Below are 25,962 nucleotides of genomic sequence, written 5' to 3' on the forward strand. Positions count from 1 at the left end.
TATTTCCTCTGGTTCCTTATAACTAAATAGACATGTTATCTCCTTCAACTCTATATTCATCTAAATTTAGCTATCATTTTTTCTCTTTCTCTTGATAATTGAATTCCTCAAGAGATTTCATTTACTGTATCTACCTCAATCAATTCTCACTGACATTTTAAAAATAATAATATACTGTTAATTATAAAAAATAAGCAAATCCATTTCTAGAATCTTTTTATTGGTGCCTCGTGCTCAGCATAAATATTTGGAGATTCATTCACATTGCTGTGTGTAATAATTTATTGTTTTATTGCTAAATTCTCAGCTAATACTCTTTGTTTTATTATTTTAGTGGTCACTTGGGGATTTATAGTATTCATCTTTAACCTATCACAGCCTAAGTTCACTTGAAGTTTATACATTATACAGTTTCACATAAAATGTGTGTCTTACAATAGCATGTTTTCATTTTTCTCACCTTGACCACACTTGTGCTATTGATGCTACTTGCATATGTTATAAACTCACTATATTGAAATTATTTTTATTTAATCATTAGTTATATTTTAAGAAAATTTGAATCATAAGAAAAAGTAATATCTTTGCCTATTTTTAAGTGCTTTTTTGTTTCTTTGTGTAGATCTAGATTTCCATTTCCATTTGGGATCATTTTCTGTCTTCTTGAAGAACTTCTTTTAAATTTTTTCTTTTTTTTTTTTTTTTTTTTGAAATTCAGGTCTCCAGGTTATGAATTCTTCATCTTTTTTTTTTTCTTTCTTTTCTTAGAGTCTCGCCCTGTTGCCCCAGCTGAAGTGCAGTGTTGCTATCTCGGCTCACTGCAACCTTTGCCTCCTGGGTTCAAGCGATTCTCCTGCCTCAGCCTCCTGAGTAGCTGGGATTACAGGCATCTGCCATGAGGCCCTGCAACTTTTTGTATTTTTAGTGGAGACAGGGTTTCACCATGTTGGCCAGGCTAGCCTTGAAATCCTGACCTCAGGGGGTCCGCCTCCCAAAGTGCTGTGATTACAGGCATGAGTCACCGCGCCTGGCCTCTTCATCTTTTTTATGCCTGAAAACACTTTATTTGGCCTGCTTGTAATTTTGTTTCTGCCACTTACCAGCTATGGGACCTTGATCAATTTCTCTAGGACTAATTTTCTTCAGGCATAACATAGAGATAATGCATATTTCAAAGAATTGTCTTGAAAATTAAGTTAATTAGTGCATGCAAATAATTTATAATAGAGCTTGACATAGAGTAAGCTCTCAATAAAAATTTTAAATTATGGGTGTTTCTAGAGACAAGCAATAGCAATTTTAGCAATTCTGATTGATCACATTATGATGTTTGCTGGTCACTTGAAGGAAGTCTAGGAAGAGAAATTTCCAGGGTTGCTTTTGCAACTCAATCATAACAGGGTAAAGGTTGACATCCCAGTGATTTTTATCTCCCAGGTGACACAAAATGATCTCCATATATTACATTTTCAAAGCAGTTTTCAAACATATAAAGGAAGAAGAGATAGCAAAGTAAGACCTCTTTACACTCCTGTCCCTTTAGGTAAAAGGCGGAATTTTTTTCCTGGCATCCTCCTAGTAGACCTGCCCCAACATGATACTGAAAGGAAGCTTGTCATATTAACCACCATTAACTGCACGTGATTAAAGTGAGTATATTCCTCAGGGAAAGGGATGATGATGAACCCTTCATAATAAATCCCCTGGGACTGGCCACACTAGTGCCTGTATAAAACTGGAGATATATTCATAAAGCAGAAGGAGGGATAGCTAATAAATAAATAACTTGTAAAAAGATCCAGCTCTGAAGCATTTATATTAATTTTAGATTTACATCTTTGTCTTGCAGACTCTATTACGATAATGCAAGGCAATATTTTATTCATTTCTACTTGCAGAAAGAAGTGTTGCTTGTTAATGTTGATGGAAAATGGTTTCAAAGAATATGGAAATAGGCTTAGAAATATTCAGTTATTTCTCTCCCATGACAGGCCCTCTGGCTCAGAAAGACAGAATGGTTTCAGGGGCAGGATGGAGGTGCCGCTCCCCTGCTCTGCCTCAGGATGCTGCGCCTTATACCCTCACTACTCAGGCTTCAGCCTCAGCTCAAATAGCCCCAGGTACATTTTGGGCACTGCTCCAAAGAACAAAAGCAGTAAGTCTTGGCAGCCATGTGGTGTTGTCTGCAGAGTTGCACAGAATGCAAGAGTGATGGAAGCTTGGTGACTTCCACTGAGATTTCAGAGGATGTATTGGAATGCATAGGTGCCCAGGCAGTAGCCTGCCAGAAGAGAAGAGCCTCTTCAGAAATCCTCTACTACAGCAGTACCTAGTAAAGCCCAGGAAGCAAGTTATTTTGAAACTTTAAGATTTAATGTCTGCCTTGCTGAGTTTGGGGCTTGCATCGGGCTTATTACTCCTTTCTTTTGGCCAACTTCTCGTTTTTAGGATGAGAATGTCTACCCAATGCCTCTTCAACCATTACATCTTGAAGTAACTAATGTGTTTTTGATTTTACAGGTTCATGACTAAATTGCCTTGAGTCTCAAATTTTGGATTTTGGACTTTTTTGAATTGATAATGGAACAAACAAGACTTTTGGAGATTATTGCAAAGGGATGATTGTATGCTTCAATGTGAGAAGGACATTAATTTGGAGGGCTAGAGCCAAATGCTATAGTTGATATGTTTTCTTCTCAAATTTTATATTGAAATTTGATCCCCAATGTAAGAGACGGGGCCTATTGTGAGTTCTTTGGGTCATGGGGGCAGATTCCTCAAAAGTAGATTAATGCCCCTCCTTGTGGAGGGTGGTGGGATTGAAAGCATTCTCCCTGTAATCCCAGCACTTTGGGAGGCCGAGACGGGCGGATCACGAGGTCAGGAGATCGAGACCATCCTGGCTAACATGGTGAAACCCCGTCTCTACTAAAAAATACAAAAAACTAGCCGGGCGAGGTGGCGGGCGCCTGTAGTCCCAGCTACCCGGAAGGCTGAGGCAGGAGAATGGCGTAAACCCGGGAGGCGAAGCTTGCAGTGAGCTGAGATCCGGCCACTGCACTCCAGCCTGGGCGACAGGGCCAGACTCCGTCTCAAAAAATTAAAAAAAAAAGAAAGCATTCTCACTCTTAGTTTTCATGAGGGCTGGCTGTTAAAACACAGCCTGGCACCTCCCTCCGCTCTCCCCTGCTTCCTCTCTCACCACGTGGTCTCTGCACATAATTGTTCCCTTCCACCTTGCATCATGAGTTGAAGCTGCCCGAAACCCTCACCAGAAGCAGACGTTGGCAGCTGCTTCTTGTACAGCCTGCAGAACCATAAACCAAAGAAACCTCTCTCTTTATACATTACCCAGCTTCAGATATTCCTTTATAACAATACCAAATATACTGAGACAGTAGGTCTCCTGCCTGCTTCAGTGAAGAGTTTAACAGAATCCATGCTGGGGGCTCAAATACTCTATACAACTGCTTGGATATTGGTGCTGAAGCACTAGGAACAGGAAAGAAAGGCAAAACTACATTTGAAATATGAGTTGATTTTAACCAAGAAGTAGCATCGTCCCATCCAGGTTGTGAGGGGCCCAATAAAGGGAATTTGCTGAGTCAAATTTGTTCCCCTAGGGAATACAAAAAAGTTCAGTCAATAGTAATTTGATGCCAAATATTTCTAGTCAAGTGTTACAAAATAACACCATAATGGCAGTAATCACTGAGACCAATCTTTTGGGAGAATGGGCTTCTTGAGGAGCTGGCAATCTAACAGGAAGCCAGTAGGACTGAGCCCTTCAGTTAAATATCTGGGTCACAGATGAAGCTGCTACAGAATGTGACTTATTTTATTTTATGCCTTAAAAATATATCAAACAATCACAACAAGAGTTCAAGTCAGCAAAGTTTGTAAAAGGAGCATCAGCATCAAATTTTATGTCATTCGTATTCATCCAGAAAAATATTCAGTCTTGAGATTATTCTACATCAGGACCAGGTAGAGGAGATTGGGACATGGAGTTTTGCTTTGTGTCCACAGAGCTAAATTTAACAACAACAAAGTATTTTCTCTTTTTCTAATACATATTATTTAGTGTCATAATTCCAGATAAACAAAAATGAATGCGAGGGAGTGGTAAAGGGAAATTAATGAGCTTATTTCTTATTTCTTTTCTTTTGTTTTAAATTTGTTAATGCTGGCTCAAAAAAATCGTCTGCAATGGTGAGTCAAAAAACTGAAAGAGAACAATTGGAATCTGCTGGGCTTGGTAAGAGAAAAAAGTCATGTGTAATAAAGTAGAAAAATAGCCAAAAGATGATGTGTCAGATAGGCATATGTCATCTAGCTACCATTTATTTAGCTGGGCATTAAAGAAACTTGCAAAAAACATAGAACAAGCCTACTCTTTCAATTATTTTGCTTTGTTTTTGATAAGATAGTTATTTTATGTCAAACCGTGTTTTTGTTAATATGTAATGGGTTTATTCTTATTTATTATTTTAATATTTATTTTTTAATTTCACAGTTTTAATTTCTGCTATGATAAATACTGACAGATATAACCTAAGAATAAGAAAAAAAACTACTTGTAGTCCTTGATAATGTTTAAGTTTAAAAGTATTTTTAGACAAAAATGTTTGAAAATCACTGGCCTAGAAGAAAGCAAACATTTGGAATTTGCTGCTTTAACTGCATACAGAAAGATGGAAAAGTAGAGAAATTTAGAAATTGTCAAGCACATGGTTTAAGTAATGGACAAGGGGATCTATGCCAAAAACTACAAATATGAAAACATAGGATGAAACTGTAGTGATCATGGAGTGAAAAGGGACTAGAGGTCCCAGTGATGTTGAAGGGCCGAATATAATGTGAACCCTGAGGTCTGTAGGTTGGTATTAGAGGGTGACAGATTTGACTATTCTACTTTGCAGCTTCCATGTCTCCTGCATGGAAGGATTAGGGCTGGGAGGTGCAGTGGAAGTTCAAGACGCTGAAAATGAAGCAGAGGTTGTTCATTGAACTGTTGAAGACCCTCCTGATGAAGCCATAGCTTGGGTAATGGTTCCAGAGAAAAGGAAGGCAGTGAGATCTTCAATATGTGAAGAGAACAAAAGGAGGCCAGCAAATCAGCGGAAAGTATGGGGACAGAAAACAGCAAAAAGTGAGAGGAGTCAAAACACATCTGCTTTTAGAAGTAATAATTTCATGCATGATTCTTATTTTCATGGGTTGGAAAATAATAAAGAGTGTCCACTGCAAAGTGCTAAAGAAGATATGATGGCCTCAGAGAAGATAGGTGTCTCCAGGAAAGTGTCTGGAGAGTTATGAGGAAATAAGAATGCTTACAGGGTTCAGATAAAGGAGAACTAGTGAGCTCCTTGGTAAGGAACGGGGATTTCATGGAGCATCATGAAACAGATGTGGGTAGGTAAGGATGAATGGCAATTACAGTCAGAAAAAAGGAAACATAGACTTATACATACAAAATTCCATGACAGGAGAGATAGCTGAAGACATTTACAGTTTGGAAATTGACAGAGCATCATATAAATATTAATCTAGTGGGCTGTGTTAGACACCAAGACTATTATTCAAATTATTCTCACCATTTGCCCTCTCATTCCCACATATTACAAAATAAAAACATCACTTCCTCCAATATTCTTCCTTCTTTACCCCTTAATGCCTCTTTGACCCTTTTCCCCATAATAGTAGTTTGAGGTTTTCCATATTGTTGCATGCATTTTCCTGGTAAACATGACACTTTCATCTGAATAACCAACTTACATGATCCATAGAATCCAGAATCTTAGAATTAATGTGAATTAAATTCATTCAAATTAATCCTAAGAAGGGGTGGATTTGAGGAGGGGATATCAAACACAAATCATAACCTCAAAAGAATTAGAAATTGCATAAATTTTCTCTTTAGATCACCTACAGAATGAAAGCAATATGTCGAATTTGATTTCCTCTACTTAGAAAGCTGAATTACCTTTGATCAGTAAATCACAGAGATAGATTTAGAGCAAATGCCATTATTCTACAAGTTACAACACTTTTAAGAAAACACTGTACAAATACTACCAGAAAACATTTGAAAAAGTTCACAAGTAATTAAAATATATTTTTCAGCCAAATAGACCTTTTATCTGCACATATTCAACATTATAAAAATTCATTTTTTATAAAATATTTTCTAATTTTGACTAGTGAAATCATTTGTACAAGTTTTTAAATAAAATTTATACAAGTGTCAACAAGTAATTATATAGCATCTATACAATAAGTAACAATTTACCCTAACCATTCTGTTAGATGTGGATTTGTTAGCGAAGCTCTTAGGGAAACATCTTTTCTCTTAAGTAAATTACCCCTTTGATCTCTAATTTATTTACCTAGTTCTTAATTTTATGAAATTGATACATTTTATGGAGATGTTCACATATTTGATTCATTCAGTGACAATTTGTTGATATGTGAGTTCCTGGGATAGAGAGGTTTAGCTGAGGCAAACTTTGGGATTTATGCTAGACAGATATGGCATGAGGGCATGGAAGTGAACTGCCAAAGCAAGATATAGTTCACAACAGGGGTACACACAAAAAGGCACTTCAAAACAGGAAAGTTCTGAAAAATTTGGACAGAGGAAATAGTACACTTATTTTGTTTTGAGAGTCCAGCAAGGATTTTCTAAGACACACCAAAAATTCTCTTCTATCCATTTCCCTAAAGGAAATGGTTTCAAAAAATGTAATAAAGGTCCATCAATCTCTCGTCTTTTAAAGTTAAATGCTTAGAAACATGCATATTTATAATGACACTAATTGTATTGAACTCTAATTTTACAGTTGTTTCAGAATTGCCAATTAAGTGATTTTCTTATATAGTTTATAAAATCTGAGTGAGGTAGGTCATGTTGGAGCCTTAATGTGCATAATACTGTTCTAATGATGTCTTGTAAGCATTGCAGAATAGTGATACAAGTAAAGATTACTGAAAGATTAACTGTTTGTCATAAAACATTATTTTTTCATTTGAACCATTATAGAAAATCATTTATATAGCAATTCCAAGGAACCATTATTTGAATCTAAATTTTTATTTAGTTTATTAAGTTGCTTTAAAACATTCCACCAAGCAAAACTCATCATCCCAACTTTTGTAAGTTCTTTATATGTTTATTTTCTGCCAAGGTAAAAACTAAACGAAATAAAATTGGTTTCTTTATTTTAGAAAATATTTGTAATTCACCTATAACTTACATTTGCTGTGAAACTTTAAAGTTAAAATTTATAACTGAGAGTGAGAGTGAGAGAGCATCCATGCATGAGCATGAGAGAGAGAGAGAAAGAGAGAAAGGGAGGCATTAAGTGAACCGAGAAGAAGGCGGCCTATAGTGATTTTATTATCTTATATTTTCTTTGCATTTTACAATGTAAAAGCAATCAGCAATTTAGCAGTTCATAAAAGACTTTGATAACCCATGGACAGAAAAATGATTGTCATACAATGGAAGGAATATACACATGGCCAGAAGTGGACATGGAGAAAACAATTTAAACAACACATTTTCTGGCTGTTGATTTTTTACTTGACCTTATGAGTATTGGTTAATTTGCACTTTAGTGTTGAAACACTATACATCCAGTACCAAACAAACAAACAAAAAAACAAACCTTGTCTTTTCAACTCTATAAAGGTCAAGTTAAGCTAATTTAAATTTTAAGGCTATTTCTACAGTGCTACATTTTATTTCTTGGTAATGCCAATAGTGGTAAGTTATGTTATTTTTATGTCATGAATTTCTACATAATGCCTGAGACTTACAAATATGACACATTAGTGATGTTAAATAAACAGAATTGATAAAGCAATGTTTTCCTCATCTAAATACTATTAAAGAATGACAGGTAGTAAATTAGAGAGATTTGAAAATTGTTTCAGTTTCATTGACTTAATTCCTCAGTTTTAACAAGAATCCCTCCATAATCTTTGACTGCTATCAAAGACAAAATTCTAATTATCACACTTTGCTAAATTTTTCTGTGTATTTTAATTTTTAACTACTTGGGATAATGTATTGGTGGTCAGATATGCCACTGCTATGGTCCACACATTTAAGAAACTCATTCAACAAAGTAAGTCCCCTTCTTCAAGGACTAGCATGAACTATAATGAGTCATGCATCTTCACTATTTCTCCAGTCATGTGTTGTACTAATACATCATTTCTGAAAGCTGTCTCTTTAATGATATATTAATATAATACATCATCAGGCTGAGGGAGAAAAAGATGGATTGCTTAAAATATGGTGTCCTCCATAGAGCAAAAGATTTTTAGAGAAGATTAATTTTAATTAGAGAAGGAAAGAAGCCTACCTTTAGCAAATTATATTAGCTCTACCCAGTCAGTATCTGTATCTCTTCACCTAATTTGAAGATTACACTTAATCTATTTTATTTTGAAGCAATACATGATGATTTTTGCTAGTTGTATTTGAAATATAGTCTTTTATGATTTTTAGTTGTTATATTCATAAGGTCTCTCCTCAACTAAAGTAGTTTTAACTAAAATACATGTCGAAAAGGTCTTTATATAGAGATGATGTGATTTTATGTTATTTTTAAGGATTCTTCATCATGTATGATAAATTATAAAAATGTATGTTATGTGAAAAATGCTCATCTACTGAAGCATGCCCTAAGTGTGATTAACTATCATAATAAAATGCTGATCAGTTTGCTTGCAAATTACTTGTTCCTATAGTTTATGTTCTTACCAGGAATTGACCATGGTTTTGCCATCCATGTGAATTTTATAGGTCATGTAATCTCTCTTAACCTTAATTCCTTTTTCTATAGAATAAAACTCTTAGTCCTAATTTCTAGATGCATTCTCAGCTCAAAGAACCTGCATATCTGTCTTTGACTGTGTGCCTGCATAAGCCTTTTTGCAAATATTTGAGTACAAATTTTTTGAAAAAATCAAATCAATCTGGAGTCAAAGGAAACACCTTCCTCTACCTTACTGCATCTTGTTTATTTGGTGTCCTATCTTTTTGCTATTCTTTCTATCCCTATAATTCTTTTTACATTTCTCATTTGCATCTGGTTAATTTAGTGATTGAAGTATTGCTGATCCTTTCTCTAGATATTTTTATTCTTTTCTCATCTAGAATCATGTCAATTGGACATGCAACTGGAAGATCCAGGCTCAGATTCTCATTGTATCTTTTTAAAAGTTTTGAGAAGTTAAAAGTCATTTGTAATTGCATAACCAATTTGCAAAATTGTTTTTAAGTACTGACTAGAGTCAACCACATATACCTTATGTAAACTGAGTGTGTCATCGGGGTGCAGAAGAAGGTAAATCTTTATTTTTCTTTATTCTTCTTTAAAATGATTCTGCCCTGGGCAGATGCATGCTGCCATAAAGTTAACAGAAAATTTATATTGTATTTCTTTTTTAAAATTTGTATGCATACATAATAATGGTCCATATTTATGTGATACATGTGATATTTTCATACAAGGAAACAATGTGTAATGATCAAAACAGGATAATTGAGATATTCATCACCTCAAACATGTATCATTGTGTGTGGGGGGGGCGGGGGGGCGGGGAGGGGAACTCTCCAAATCACTCTTCTAGTTATTTTAAAATGCACAATATATTATTGCTAACTGTAGTCATCCTGTTGTGCTACTGAGCACTGGATTTTCTTTCTTTTATTCAACTGTATTTTTGTAACCATTAACCAGCCCCTATTTATCCCTCCACACCTACTATCCCAGTCTCTGGTAACGATCTTTCTACTCTCTACTTCCATGAGATCTGTTCTTCTCGTTACTACATAGGAGAGAACACTCAATATTTGTCTTGGTATGCATGAGTTATTTCAGTTAGCATAATGCCAGGATTTCTCTTAATGCATGTTGTTGCAAGTGACAGAATTTCATGTGTTTTATTATAGAGTAATATTCCATTGTGTGTATGTAACATATTTTCTTTTCCAATTCATCTGTTGATGGATACAGATTATGTTGATTCCATATGGTGGATATTGTGATACTGCTGCAATATATATGGGAGTGCAGATATCTCTTTAATATACTGATTTATTTTCTTTTGGATATATACAGAGCAGTCAGATTTCTGGATTATATGGTAGTTCTATTTTTAGTTTTATGAGAAATCTCCATTGTATTTTCCATAGTGGTTGTACTAATTTCTTTTCTCCCTACAGTGTACAAGCATTTCTCTTTTCCCACATTCTCATCAGCATTCATTTTTACCTCATTTTGATGAAAGCTCTTTTAACTGGGGTGAGATGATAACCTACTGTGGTTTTTTAATTGCATTTCTCTGACGATTAGTGATATTGAGAATTTTTTTATATACTTGCTGGTCATTTGTAGTTCTTTGAGGAATGTCTATTCAGACTTTTTGCTCTTTTTTAATTAAATTATTTGTGGGATTTTATTGCAATTGAGTTGAGTTCCTTACATATTCTAGATAAATCACTTGCCGGATGGATAGTTTGCAAATATTTTATTTCATTCTGCGGGTTGTCTCTTCACTTGATTGTTTCCTTTGCCGTGAAAAAGCTTTTTAACTTGATGTAATACCATTTGTCCATTTTTGCTTTGGATGCCTTTTGCTTTTGCTGTGTTACTCAAAAAACCTTCACCCAAAACTATGTCCTGAAGCATTTACTCAATGTTTTCTTCTAGTCATTTCATAGTTACGAGTTTTATGTTTATGTCTTTAATCTATTTCAATTTTGTTTTTTATATGGTGAGAGATAGAGCTCTAGTTTTATTATGTTGCATATGGATATTCAGTTTTCCTGGCACTATTTGTTGAAGAGACTGTTCTTTCCCCAGTGTATGTGCCTGGCATCTTTGTTGAAAATGAACTGACTGTAAATCCGTCGATTTAATTATGGGTTCTCTAGTCTGTACTATTGGTTTATATGTCTGTTTTATGCCAGTACCATGTTATTTTGGTAATGATAGCTTTGTGGGATAATTTGCAGTCAGGCAATATGATGCACATGACTTTATTCCTTTTGCTCAGAATTGCTTTATGTATTCAGGGTCTTTGGTGGTTCCGTGTGATTTTTTTTCTATTTTTGTGGGAAATGTTATTGGTATTTTGGTAGGAATTGCATTGAATCTACAGATCACTTTTGGTAGTACGATGATTTTAAGAAAATTGATTCTTCCAATTAATGAACACAGAATATCTTTGCATTATTTTGTGTCTCCTCTTCAATTTCTTTCATCAATGCTTTATAGTTCTCACTGTAGAGACGTTTTACTTCTCTGGAAAAATTTTTCCTAGGTATTTTTGCAGCTATTATAAATGGGATTGATCTCTTATTTTTTCAGATTATTCATTATTGATACATAGAAATGCAGATTATTTTCCATCTAATTCACTAGTAAGATCAAGCTAATTGTCAAATTCACTTAATTGTTTTAGATGAACTCTACAATTAAGACACAATTTTCACTGTAAATATTGTCACCAATATTTCTCCCAGTATTACAAACATATATTTTTCTAAATGTTAAATATTTTAAAAATATAGGTACTTTGATTGTTACTGTGAACTTGAAATATTTGGGTTCTATATTTATAATTTTTGTATATGTTATGAAATTTCATGTCCTAAATTGTATATAAGTGGTAAGATTTTTCTGCTTTTAAAATATCATAAACTGAAATGGTACATTGCTAAGTTCATAACAGTTAATTTAAATTTGGCTGTAAATCTTTTAGAGGTAATTAACATTGTAAGAAAATTAACCAATTTTTAAAAAAAATATTATTTAAGTAAAAATCAGAAATAATCATAGTAATTTAATCTACAGAAGATTATATGGTTAGAATTTGAAAATATTCAAATATGGTTTAATATTTAACGGAGGTTACTTATTAATTGGGTAGCATTTCAAAATGCTACCCACAGTAGGGATTAATGTTAGACATAAGAGAAAACTAAATCATTATTGGACGTGCAGTCATGAGCCACATCATACTTTGATCAAAAACAGGCAGAATGTATGATGCTGGTTTGATAAAATTATAATACCAAAGTATGATACCAAGTATAATATCTATTTCTTTTTTTTGTTTAGATGTGTTTAGAGACACAAGTACTTACCATTGTATTACAATTGCACACAGTATTCAGTACAGAAGCATGCTGCACAGGTTTTTAGCCGAATAGCAAAAGACTACAGCATATAGGCTAGGTGTGTAGTAAACTATACCATCTAGATCTGTGTAACTACACTTTATATTGCTGACATGACAAAATGTGTAATGACAATGTATTAGTCCGTTTTCATGCTGCTGACAAAGACATAACCGAGGCTGGAAAGAAAAAGAGGTTTAATTGGACTTACACTTCCATATGACTGGGGAGGCCTCCCAATCATGATGGGAGGCCAAAGGCACTTCTTACATGGCAGCAGCAAGAGAAAATGAGAGGGAAGTAAAAACAGAAACCCTTGATAAACCCATCAGATCTGGTGAGACTTATTCACTATGATGAGAATAGCAGGGGAAAGACCAGCCCCCATGATTCAGTTAGCTCCCCATGGGTCCCTCCCACAACATGTGGGAACTGTGGGAGATACAATTCAAGTTAAGATTTGAATGGAGACACAGACAAACCCTATCATTTCTATTCTGAGAAATATCAGACACATTTCTCAGAATGTATCCCTGTTAATTTCCTTACCATCTACTTGATTGAGTTGAAAACTATGACTCTCCAAAAGCCTGCACACTAATTTTTATAGCAATTTTATTCATAATTTCTAAAACTAGAAGCAACAAAGATGATGTCCCTCAATAGGTGAATGAATAAGTACTGTGATACCACTATAGAATGGGATATAATTTGGCAATAAAAATAAACTATAGAGCCCCCCTGAAAAAAAAAGGAACCTTAAAATCATATGGCTAAAAAAGCCAGTCTGAAAAGGATGTATGACATATGATTCTAATTGTATGGAAAAGGTAAATTACATAGAGAGTTAGCGGATGAATTGGTGAAACATAGGGGATTGTTAGAACAATGAAACCATTCTGTATAATACTATAACAGTAAATAAATGATACTGTGTATTTGTCAAACTCAGAATTGTACAACACAGAGTTAATATATTATTATTATCTAAACTTCATAGTTAATATCAATTATGGAGTTTACTGAATAGTAATATATTGATTTTGGTTCATTAATTGTAAAAACGTGCCATATTTACGTTAGATGTTAATGATAAGGAAACTTTGTGTGTGTGTGGGGTGCTGTGGTACATGAGACCCTTCTGTAAAGTCCACTCACTTTTCTTCTTTGTTTCTTGTACATTTGAAACTATTCTTAAAGGAGAGAATAAGAGCTGAGAACCTTTGGTTAGTTTTTCTTCTTCTACATCAGGTGACTCTAGGAGAAAAAAATCAGAAAATCTCCTTTGGCCTTACTTTCTTTTCCCCCAAAGCATCTTTACCCTTTATAAATAGATAGAGTCTCCCTGAGATCTCAATTTCTATGATCTTTTGAAGAAAGAAGTATCTGACTATTATACTTCTGTTTGTACCTACTGTACTTATACATAATGAGATTGATGTCAGCATATTGGGCTACAAAAATGAAATATTTCCTAAAGGATTTTATTATCTTAAGTAATCTTCTTGATGCTACTGCAATTGCCTCAATTTCAAAACTTATATATGCAAATGACCTTAAGCACAAAAGCAATTGTCATGCTGAAAGAAAGACCTGGTGGAATAATGAATCTAATCAAATAACTGTATTTGTAGAACCTATTGTTTTCTGAAGCAAAGTACTTCATTGACAAAAATAATAATGTGTGGTGTATAAACACATAAAAATCATTTTAATTTAACTTGAATATTATTTCCCCTTTCAATTATAATTTCCCTCTTAATTATTAACATAAATTCATTAAAAGTTATATCAATAGTCAAATTCGCTGAGGAAAGAAGAAGAATAGAGAGAAAAGAAAGACTGTTTAATTCTGCTTTAGAGATGAAAGAGTCAGAAATCCTGATTAGCGTGGGAGCAATAAATCATTAAACCTACCCACACTTCTTATTTTTAATCTCTACTATTCAATTTTGCATCCATAAATATTCTCATACAATCACTGGTAAAACGTTAATTAGTATTTTTGAACTGATGTGTGCTATGCTTGACCTTTATATAAATTCAGTTTGTAAATTCTATTTTTTGGTATACAAATGACTTACCAAAACTGATTGCTTCCAACTCTAAAAATTTATTGTTTAATTAAAATAGCTTTAGCCCTTTAAAAATAACTCCAGGTCATTTTTTTTTTTTTTTGTATTTATTGAAACTATGTTTCATCATAGCATGAAGTGACTTCATTAATTATTTTGGTAGTAAGAACATTATTTCTCAGTAATAATTCAATTTCAATTTTAATATAGATCTCTTTTGAATGATTATTAAATATTTGAATAGAATTTTAAAACAGTAATTATCTCATACTATGCCATAGTTTGGATGTTTGTCTCCTCCAAATCTCATGTTCAAATTTCATCCCTATGGTGGAGATGGGGCCTGTTGAGAGGTGTTTGGGTTATGAGGGCAAATGCCTCATGCATAGATTAAGGCCTTATCTGGGGGTAACAGTAGTGAATTCTGGCTCTGTTAATTCCCAGGAGGGCTGGCTGTTGAAAAGAGTCTGGTACCTCTCCTCTTGCTCTCTCTTGATTTCTCTTTTGCTGTGTGATCTCTGCACACCCTGTCTTCCCGTCACCTTCCTCCATGAGTAAGAGCAGCCTTAGGCCCTAAGTAGATGCAGATGCTGGCATCATGCTTCTAATACTGTCTGCTGAATTGTGAGCCAAGTAAACTTTCTTAATTTGTAAATTACTCAGCCTCAGCTATTCCTCTACAGTAACACAAAATGAACTAAGGCATTCTGTCTTTTCTGCATGATTAAAAGGTAGAGAGTATTGTAATTATACTGATGAGGAAACTATACCACAGTTAAAATAATCTTCCCAGTTAATCAACAATGGAAAATGAAAGGAAAAGTTAATATGGCCTTTATTTTGCTTATCTTTTTTCAATAAGAGGTACCACAGGAAATATTTGCTACATTCCTAAGAGTGTCTGCTGCGACTGCTGGATAGGATAAAATTGGAAAGTTGTTTCCCTTGTTTGCTCTCCATGTCCGAACTTCAAACAAGCAGAACTACTTATCTTCTACATATGTGGGTTCCAAGTGGGCCAAGCCTTTGCTTTCAGCTAATTCCATAACAGAGTATATTTTTAAAAATAACATCTACTTGTTTAAAATTTGAGGACTTTGTGTGTGCCTTGTACCTCCCAGTTATTTGTCTGCTGTTTTTCTCTTTGCCAACTGTGAACTCCCAAAAATTCCACCAGAAAACCCTACTGGTCAAGCAAAACTAAACTTACTAGTTTCATTTTGGCAAGGGGGACCACCACCTTGATAGAATTTTTGGCCATGTCTCCAAAGGGGAAATCAAGGGAGAATATTATAGAGCTTCAAATTCTGGACTGGGTGGTTTTTAGGCAGGTCTTGCAAGGTGAGAAATGGGTTTGCATTGTGATATACTATGTTTGGGTTCATGAGCGTACTAAGGAAAGTGTGTTAACAAGATTCTTAATGAATAAGTTTTGATTAGTAAGCTGTTAAGTAGGTTCACAATCTTATCTTCCAGGAGAAGGCATTTCTTAGAGCAAGTAGGCTATTTTCACTTATTTTCTGTATTTACCAAAGAAGGGGGAGAGAATGTCTTTTCTCAGTATTGATTGAAACAAAGACAGGGTCTATGTTCATTTCATTTCTTATCTTTTATATCAATTTTTCAGCTACAAATCTGGGTGTGAGATTAAAATATTTTATTTCAGCTTAAATCTAATTTACAGCTTTCCAGGTTAGTGCACAAATCAAACTTTGTAATTATTGAGATTTGCTTTTCACGAGACAGAGAAACACAAAAATCTCAGTGTCCATGTGGTGCTTACAAATGGGGAGAAGGACTTCTACCATCCAGTCCATCATAGGTGCTGCTGATATTTCTGTTGTCTGCATCTATGCAGCCCCTCTTGAATTCCAGGGAATTTGGTTTCATGATCTTATAGTACATGGGAATACTTCTCTAGTTTTGCAAGATCAGAAGTGGATTTGGGGTGAGGGGGTGTAATTAATGAAGCTTAAGCTTTAAGAATGCTTACATGAAAAAACCCCTTTCAAAAAATTTTGATGGGCACTAGAAGAATGTCAATATATTCATGAAGAGTTTTTAAAAATAAATATTGTAAATTAGGATATTTAATAATAATTGGCTAAGATTAATTTTGTTCCCCACTATGGTGTCCCCTCTGTTTCATCACCCCTCCTATCTGGTGGTGTCAACCCTAACAAAGGAAAATAAGTTGAGGATAATTTGGTTTGAGTTTGGTAGGATATACTTATAAGGTTCGCAGGCACTTTCCTGCATAGCTGAGTAATTAAAAGCCATCATATGTAGGCATGCCTTCCAGAAATACTATTTCCAGCTACTACCACTCATGTGATATTACGACAAACTAGATGTCATAGACGAAAAGGTACAGGATCAAAATGTGTTCCACATTGCCCGGCAATGGAAGTATATAGGTAGTGGATAAGAAACAAAACTTGGGATGCATGGAGTCATAAATTACAATTGATAAGCAGATGTATAAAACAATAAGCAGAGGATTTACTTCTCCTTGATGCACAGAATGGAATTCTTCTCCCATCAGAAATATGCTCCAAAATACAGCAATGGACACTATGAATATTCAATTGTAATAGTTTTGTCCCCGTGCATGTCACTGTACATAATCCCTTTCAACTGTTTTCTTTTATTGTGGTAATATACATACTATAAACATTACCATCTAAACTATTTTTAAGTGTCAGTGATATGACATTCATAATGTTGTGCTCTATCACCACTATCTATTTTTAGAACTTTTTAAAATCTTACAAAACTGAAACTCTATATGTTTTAAGGAATAATGATCCATTACCCCATGTCTCCCAGTTCCTGACAACCATCTCTGTATTTTCTGTATTCATGATTTCAACTATTCTAAGTATTTTTAAATGAAATCATGCAATATTTGTCTTTTTGTGGCTTATTTCACTTAGCATTATGTCCTCAAGTTTCATCCAAGTTGTAGCATATGTCAGAGTTTCATTTCTTTTTAAGCCTGAATAATATTTCATTGTGTTTATATTGTACATACATTTTAAATCAACTTCATTTTTATTATTTACAGTCTGTTTTTATACCAGTACCATGCTTTTTTGGTTACTGTAGCCCTATAATATGGTTTGAAGTTGGGTAGCGTGATGCTTCCAGCTTTGTTCTTTTTGGTTAGAATTGCCTTGGCTATTTGAGCTCTTTCTTCCTTCTATATGAATTTTAAAATAGTTTATTCCAGTTTTGTGAAGAATGTCAATGGTAGTTTAATAGGAATAGCACTGAATCTATACATTACCTTGATTATTATGACCATTTTAATAATATGTTCATTGCAGCACTATTCACAATGGCAAAGATAAAGAATCAACCTAAATGCCCATCAAAGATAGACTGGATAAAGAAAATGTGGTATATATACATCATGGAATACTATGCAACCATAAAAAAGAACAAGATCATGCCTTTGCAGGAACATGGATAAAGCTGGAGACTATTATCCTTGGCAAAATAATGTAGGAATGTGAAACCAAATACCACATGTTCTCACTTATAAGTGGGAGATAAATGATGAGAACACATGGACACACAGAGGAGAACACCACACACTGGGGCCTATTGCAAGGTGGAGGGTGGGAGGAGGGACAGGATCAAAAAATAAGTAATAAATAGTAGGCTTAAGACTTTTTATACAAATAAAATAATCTCTACAACAAACTTCCATGAAGTGAATTTTCCCATATAACAAAACTGCACGTTTACCATTGAACTTAAAATAAAAATTACATAAAATAATAATAAATAATTAGAAAATAAAAAAAGAATAAAGCTTCTATAAATATTTGTCAATACTTTTTTATATCTCATTGATAATTACAGAGGAGTGTAGGTGCTGGATCATTTCATAAAATAGTAGTCACCATTTTCCAAAGCAGATGTACTGTTTTACCTTACCACCAGCAATGTAACTTTCCATATCTTTGTCACCATTAAACTTTGTCAGTTTTTAAAATGCTAACCATGTTTTTGAGTATACAGTGGTTTTAATGTGTTTGAGTAACGTTGAGAACCCTTTCATTTACTTATTAACTATTCATAGATCATCTTTTGTGACATGCATATTCTTATATTTTCCTTATTTATGAATTGATTATTGTTATGTATTAGACTTTTAATATCTTCAGGAACCAAGTCTTTTTTTCTGGTATGTGTATTACAAATATTTTATTCTGATCAGTTTACTATCTTTTAATTTTCATAATATCATCTTTTTCAGAGCAAAGTCTTAAATTTTGATTAATTTTAACTTCAATTTTTATTTTCTGGTTTATCTTTTTGTGTCCTATATAAAAAGTCCATACCTGTTACAAGGTTGCAAAGATTTCTTCCTGTTTTTTTTTTTTTTTTTTCTATTTGGATATGCAGTTTTTTCAGTAACATTTATTGAAAGGACATTTTTCCATTGAATTACCTTTTTGCCATTATTGACCTCTAATATAAGGTTTTTATTTCTGGACTCTATTTTATTTAATTTATCTATCTATCCATCTATCTAATGTATATTTGTGTGTATGTACTTTATATATATATACACATATATATAGTGTGTGTATATATATATTTATATACACACATTTTTTTTCCACCAATACCATACTCCCTTGATTACTGTAACCAAGTGTGATTCTAGAGGACAGGTGGTGTAAGTTCTCTATATTCTCCTTTACAAAACTGCTTTGAATTTTCTAGATTTCTTGCATTTCTATAAACCTTTAACATTAGTTTGTGCATTTCTACAAAAGTCTATGGAAATTTTTATTTAGATTGTTTGAATCCATAGATTAATTTGTGCCAATTTTGGAGTGTTGTACTTCCCAAGGAATTTGTCCATTTTATCTAAGATACCAAAATGTTTTGGTTTAAAGTTGTTCATGATAGTCTTGTTATTCATTTAATGTGTGAGGTATCTGTGGTGATAACCCCTATTTCTTTACAGAGGAAATGTATATTCTCTCTCTTTCTTCTTGATCAATTTAAGCCAAGGTATATTAATTGTATTGATTTGCTCAGCAATCATACTTTAGCTTTATTAATGTGTCTATTTTACCCTTTATTAGTTTCTACTAAATTCTTTACTATATCTTATTTTTAACTTTTTTAGGTTTACTCTACTTTTACTGTCAATCAGCTTAAAGGAATACAGTAGACCCTTCTTCTTTTAGAACTTTCCTTCATTATAAAATAAGCATTTTCAGTCACAAATTTTCTCTAAAATACTGTCTTAGCTCTTCTGTAATTTTACTATCATTTGGTCTGAAATACTTCTAAAATCTCTTGTGATTTCATTTTTGAATCATGAATAATTTAGATGTTTATTTTCAAATTATTTAGTAACTCCTTGATATCTTCTTGCTGATTTTCAGTTTAATTCCATTTTGTTCAGACAGTAAGCTCTATGTCACAGCAATATTTTTAAACCCATGGAAATTTGTTTGTGACTAGGCTTATACACTATATTGGTGAAGTACATTAATTTAGAAATAGTATGTCTCCTGCTGTTATTGGGTGACATGTTCCATAAAATTCAATTTGATCAAAATGGTTTATATCATTGTTATGATTATCTATGTCTTTTGTAGTATTTTGGTTAATGTTCTATCAATTGCTTAGCAAGGGTTGGTGAAATTTCCTACAATCACATGGAGATTTTTTTATTTTGCCTTTTAATTGGTGAATTTAATTTTAGCTTCATGTATTTGAAGGCCTTGTTATTAGGCACATAACATTTATGCTTTCTAAGTCCAATTAGTTAACATTTTTATTATAAAGCATCCCCTTTATCTCTGGTAATAGTATTGTCTTAAATTTAACTTTGCTTGATATTATACTCAATAAATTATTCTTAAGCTATTCTTTTCAAGGTACAGTTGATTCTAACCTCCACAAGTATGTTTTGTAAAGTTGTCATGTACACTAAATTAAGGAACACTATACCATTGCTTCTAGGGAAAAGACAGGGTTAGGTTTCTGTGGTTACAAAATTTTCATTCATCTATCAATAATAACCTTGTCTAATGTGTGTTTCTGTTAGAGACACCTCTAATATATTTATTTAACTAATTTTGCTTAACTAATAATAATTAATATATGTCATTCTTCCCTGAACATTGAACTCATGGTCCACAGCATTACAACTTATGACTGAATGATTTTCTATCACACGTATATTTCCTTTAAGGTGCCTCACAGCCTTCTCGCACTTAAGAACACCAGACAGCACTTCAGCACTACATTTAGGAGCAATCTGAAACAGAAAAATCATCAACAAAAGCGCAGAAATAAAAAAAAAAAAAGTGGCACTAAATAAAATGCGAAAGAACACTTACTTATACTATGAAAGCTGAAACAAGAAGTCAGAGAGCCACTTTGTTTTGACCTCAGCGGGGAACATGTGCATCAGGCAACTCAATATTTTGCTGCTTTGCACATGTCTGCTAAGGATCATGAAAGCATTGTAAGTATTGATTTGGTAGTTTCAAGTATTGATTTGGAATTTGCAAAAAGAGAATCTACAAATGATGAGTATTGATTGTATATACTTTTTTCACTTATATATATCATGTACTTTTGGTTTACCTGGGATTTTGTATTTAAAGTTAATAACAACACAGAATTGAGCTTTCTTATTTATCCATTCTGGCCATCTCTGTATTTAAATAGAGTAATAATTTGTTCATATTTGATGTAATTACTTATATGTCTGAACTGAAGTCTAAAATGTCATTTTTTTTTTTTTTTTTTTTGAGACGGAGTCTCGCTCTGTAGCCCAGGCTGGAGTGCAGTGGCCGGATCTCAGCTCACTGCAAGCTCTGCCTCCCAGGTTCATGTCATTCTCCTGCCTCAGCCTCCCGAGTAGCTGGAACTATAGGTGCCCGCCACCTCGCCCGGCTAGTTTTTTGTATTTTTTAGTAGAGACGGGGTTTCACCGTGTTAACCAGGATGGTCTCGATCTCCTGACCTCGTGACCCACCCCTCTCGGCCTCCCAGAGTGCTGGGATTATAGGCTTGAGCCACCGCGCCCGGCCGACGTCATTATTGTTTTTATTCTGTTTGCTGAGTCTGTTATTCCTTTGCTCTCTTTCCTCACTTTGTTTGAATTAATTAATTTTGTAGAAGTCTATCTTAATTTACCAATTCGATTTTTAGCTGCCCATGACTTTTATTGTTTGCTTCAGTTAAAGGATTCCATTATAAATTCTTTAATTTCCACAGTCTATTTATACCTAATATTACAATGCTTCATGTAAAACATAGAAAATATTCCAATTTTATAGTGCATTTACTCTACTCCCATCAGTTTTTATAGTATAGTTATCAAAGGCATTTTATATATACATATATATATCCATATGTGTCTGTTTGTATCCATATATATCTGTGTGTGTGTGTATATCAAAGGCATCATATAATACATATTATCAAAGGCATCATATAATACATATTATGATGCCTTTGAAAACTTTACCATAAAGGATGAACTATTCATGAAACATATGTATTCTATGAAAACTTATTATAATTTCAAATTTATAGTCAAATTTATTTAAATTTTTAATGATTCTTTTTTCGATGGAGTCTCCCTCTGTCACCCAGGCTGCTGGAGTGCAGTGGCATGACCTTGGCTCACTGTAACCTCCACCTCTGGGTTCAAGCAATTCTTCTGCATCAGCCCCCTGATAGCTGGGACTACAGGTGCACGCTACTATGCCCAGCTAATTTTGTACTTTTAGTAGAGATGGGGTTTCACCATATTAGCTAGGCTGGTCTCAAGCTCTTGACCTCGTGGTCTGCCCACCTCGACCTCCCATAGTGCTGGGATTACAGGTGTAAACCACCACACCTGGCCAATTTTTAATGATTTTTATTAGCTCCTAAAGATATGAATTCCTATTGCAGTCTGAAGTGCTATATTTATTATTTATAATAGTGAAGTTCTGCTGGAAGCACAATGTGTTGGTTTTCTTTTATCTAAATATGCTTTATTTTGTCATTTTTTAAATTAAAATTTTATTTTACATTAAGAGCATACATATACAGATTCGTTGCATGGGTATGTTGTGTGATGCCTCTAGCTTTGGGCTATGAATGATCCCATTACCTAGGTAGTGAGCATAGTACCGAATAGGCCTTCATCATATCTGAAGCCAAGTCCACAGTCCACAGTCATTCAAATCAGTTTCTCTATGTTCTAATTACCTAATGTTGTATAAAACCTCCCAAAACATAGTGGTCTAACACCAACAGCATCTATTCTTCTCATCAATGTGCACTCTTCAGGGCTTGGCAAAGATTAGCTCCTCTATGCTCCACTCGGTGTGTACTGGGATGGCTCAAATGCTAGGGCTGAAATTATCTGAAGACTTACTCACATAGTGTCTGTTACTGGTTATGGGAAGATTTAGCTATGAGCTGAAAGAACTTGATCTCATGTGGTTCCTTCCTTCATTCTAAACTGTAACTAACCTAGTTTATCAGATCATTCTGTCTCATTTTTCCTCTGTGACCTGGACCACCATGGTTCTTTGCAAGTTTTATCCATTGTGGTTGCTGCCATCATGACCTTCATAACTTTCTGTGGAAATAAAGAAAATAAAATGAAAAGGAAAATGTATAGAAAAGCACAGAGTTGGCTAAGATGTCACTCACCAACATGTTTAGGAGAATTGTTATATGTTTGCCAACCTGAGGTTGGAAATCTTCACAAAATATATTTCAGTAGATGAGAGAAATGTTGCTTTTAAATTCAAGATAAAACTTATTTTTACTGTCCTGGATTGCTAAATAATAGATGACTCCCTTAAAACATTGTGGTTTGTTTGTTTGTTTTTCAGAAATCACTCAAGCCAATTTTGCCATGAAAAGATGACCATCAACAATTTCTGTACATTTATCAACAAAATGGTATTGACTTGTACACTTTACTTTTGTCCTTGGGTCTGTTATTTGACTTCCTTTTAGCTTTTTTATCTAGAAGACATCTTCTATACTTTTCTAAACCATTTTGCTCGTTTTTTTTTTATCACAGATCTTTTTAGTTCTTACTGACATTTCTTATTTTCCTTTTGAAATTTTACCCTCTATAAAATATAAAATTAGTCTACTACCTTGTTTGGCGTGAAAGATTTACTGTGGAAGAGGAATATATATGTATATATGTGTGTGTGTGTGTGTGTGTGTATACATATGATTTCTCAGGTTTATACTATCCTTAGGAAATGGCAATATACTAGGAAAAAGCAGTTAGTGCTCCACACATCTCCAAAGTATAACTGTAGTACTAAAATTACACTTAAACATTTACCGAACATCTATGTTCCAGACTTTCTGATTTTCCAGGTATAAAAAATTTTTAAAACAATATATTTTGAGGCCATTACAATTTAGCTGGAGATAAGATGATTTAAATACTGTTAAAATACAATATTAGAAAAACTGCTAACAGAAGTGCTAGACAAAATCGCATGAATGTTTTTTCTGTCTCATTTTTTTTTAAATTTTAGGAATGAAATAACAGCAGCAATAACAAATAATAATTCAGTTTCTTTAGTAAGTGCAGAAATATAAGTTACATAAGACTATTTTACAGTTAGCTCAATATTCTTTATGTATTTCACACAAATACAGATATAACACAAAGCAATGACTATGAATCACTAATTATAATTCTTCTTCTTCTTCTAAAACAGCTATTTCTCATTTACCAGACCTGCAAATAAAATATATATGCTGAACATAATTTCCAGATTGTTACTTTATTCATGTATTTATAAATATTCCAATACTCCGGACCCTTTGTGACTAACATCTTACTCCATGATTTTGATGATATTGCACAGAGCACTCCTAAGTGTACTATATATAGCTAGTCTCATCTGCATTTGCCAGCTGATTCTGATGCTAAAGGTAAACTCCACCTGAAACCCAATGACTGTATTGTTTGGCAGAGGGGCTTAACCTGCACTGGAACCCTTTGAAAATCCCATCTGGGAACAACATATAGCTTCCTTTCTTCGAGTTGCTCACCAGTGCTGTAGTATTTCTTTACCTTGTATGTTTAGAAGAAAAGGGACTTGGCACGATGTAATCCTTTTAGGGTTTCTTTGAATTTTTGTTAACTTTTAAAATGCTTTCTTGTTTTCCTTTTTTATTTCCTTCTGAAATGGGCAACTGTGTGTACCAATAAATTGGGGAGGGGGCACTATGTTAACTATGTATTTCAAAGGGTTTAAGAAAGAATCCACGTTTTCCAATGGCTCCCATTTCACTCAGAATAAATGCCAAATCCTTACAACAATGGCCTTCAAGGCAATTCATGATCTGGCCCTCAATACTTCTCTTATCTCACCTGCTTCTTCTTCTTCCTTTAGTTTATTCGGCTTCAGCCACTGTTTCTTGCTGCTCCTCAAACACACCAAAAATTTTCCTGCCTTAGACCCTTTCTTGGTAGATTCCTCGCCTGGCAATTACTTTCCTCAGATAAACTCATGACTTTCCTTTTTCAAGTTTCTGTTCATTTGTGTCCATGATGTCCACTCTATTAAAGGTGAAAGTCACCTATCCATTTCCCTTTACTTGGTCTATTTCTTGTCATAGCATCTATTGCATTTTAACACACTGTATCATTTATTTACCTAGAATTTCCTTTATTGTCTGTCTTTACCGTTAAAATAGTAGTGTTAAGAGACAAAATTTCAACAAATTTAATTTAAAGATACAATTGCATTTCATTACTAATTAGTTAAATGGTCAGTATCTCATTAAACGATTTAGAAAAGACCCTCTGGTGAGCAGAGCAGAGGAGGTGGACTTCAGAGGCAGAGAAGAGCTCAAGAAACAGAAACGAGATAAAAAGTGAATGAACCTTTCCCTTACAGAGTTAAAACAGAGGCGGCTAACTTATAAGACTGGCTCAGATTAATAAACCTCTTTCTATTGACTGTTGTGAATCTCCTGTTTTTGTTTTGTTTTGTTTTTTTCTAGCCTATTTTAAAATTCACTTTGATTACTTGGCACCTAGTATAGGCGACTTTATTCTGGTTTGGCCTGGTCTGTTGGGTTTAGCGTAGGAGCTCAGTCCAAAATCATGGCCTCTCATAATTTTAATGTAACAGTAGGCACTCAATAAACATTTGTTAAAATAAATTTTAAAAGCTAAGAATGTATTATGATAGTTACTTTTTCACAGATCATCTAAGAATTATGGAACCTAGTACACAGAGAGTCTATTCTCTTAAATTATTTTTTGTAAATATGGGTTTTAGTATAAGACTGATTTCATGCTTAAATAAGAGGCTTTTCTTGGATATATAAAAAAGAGATTCCCAGAGTGTGTGTAGGGTGGTGATTCGGGGATTCCCTAACAAGAGATCTTACTGACATTGCCATGAGGAAATGGTAGAACCTCAGGACAATGGCTTCCCACAGATTCACAGGTCTCACATATGCTGCAGAAGATGCAATGCAAGAGATGCAGACCCAAGTGGGTCTGAAGGAACCCAGTAGACTGGGAGACACCAGGGTATACTCAAGGTTGAAGAAAAGGCAAGAGACTGAGCAAGGATTGGGAATTAGGGAATTATACATAATTTTCTATCTGCCAAATAAAATAAGAATGCTAAGACAAATTTAACTCAATTT

The sequence above is a fragment of the Piliocolobus tephrosceles genome, chromosome 2, assembly GCF_002776525.5.
Source record: "Piliocolobus tephrosceles isolate RC106 chromosome 2, ASM277652v3, whole genome shotgun sequence".
NCBI lineage: Eukaryota > Metazoa > Chordata > Mammalia > Primates > Cercopithecidae > Piliocolobus > Piliocolobus tephrosceles.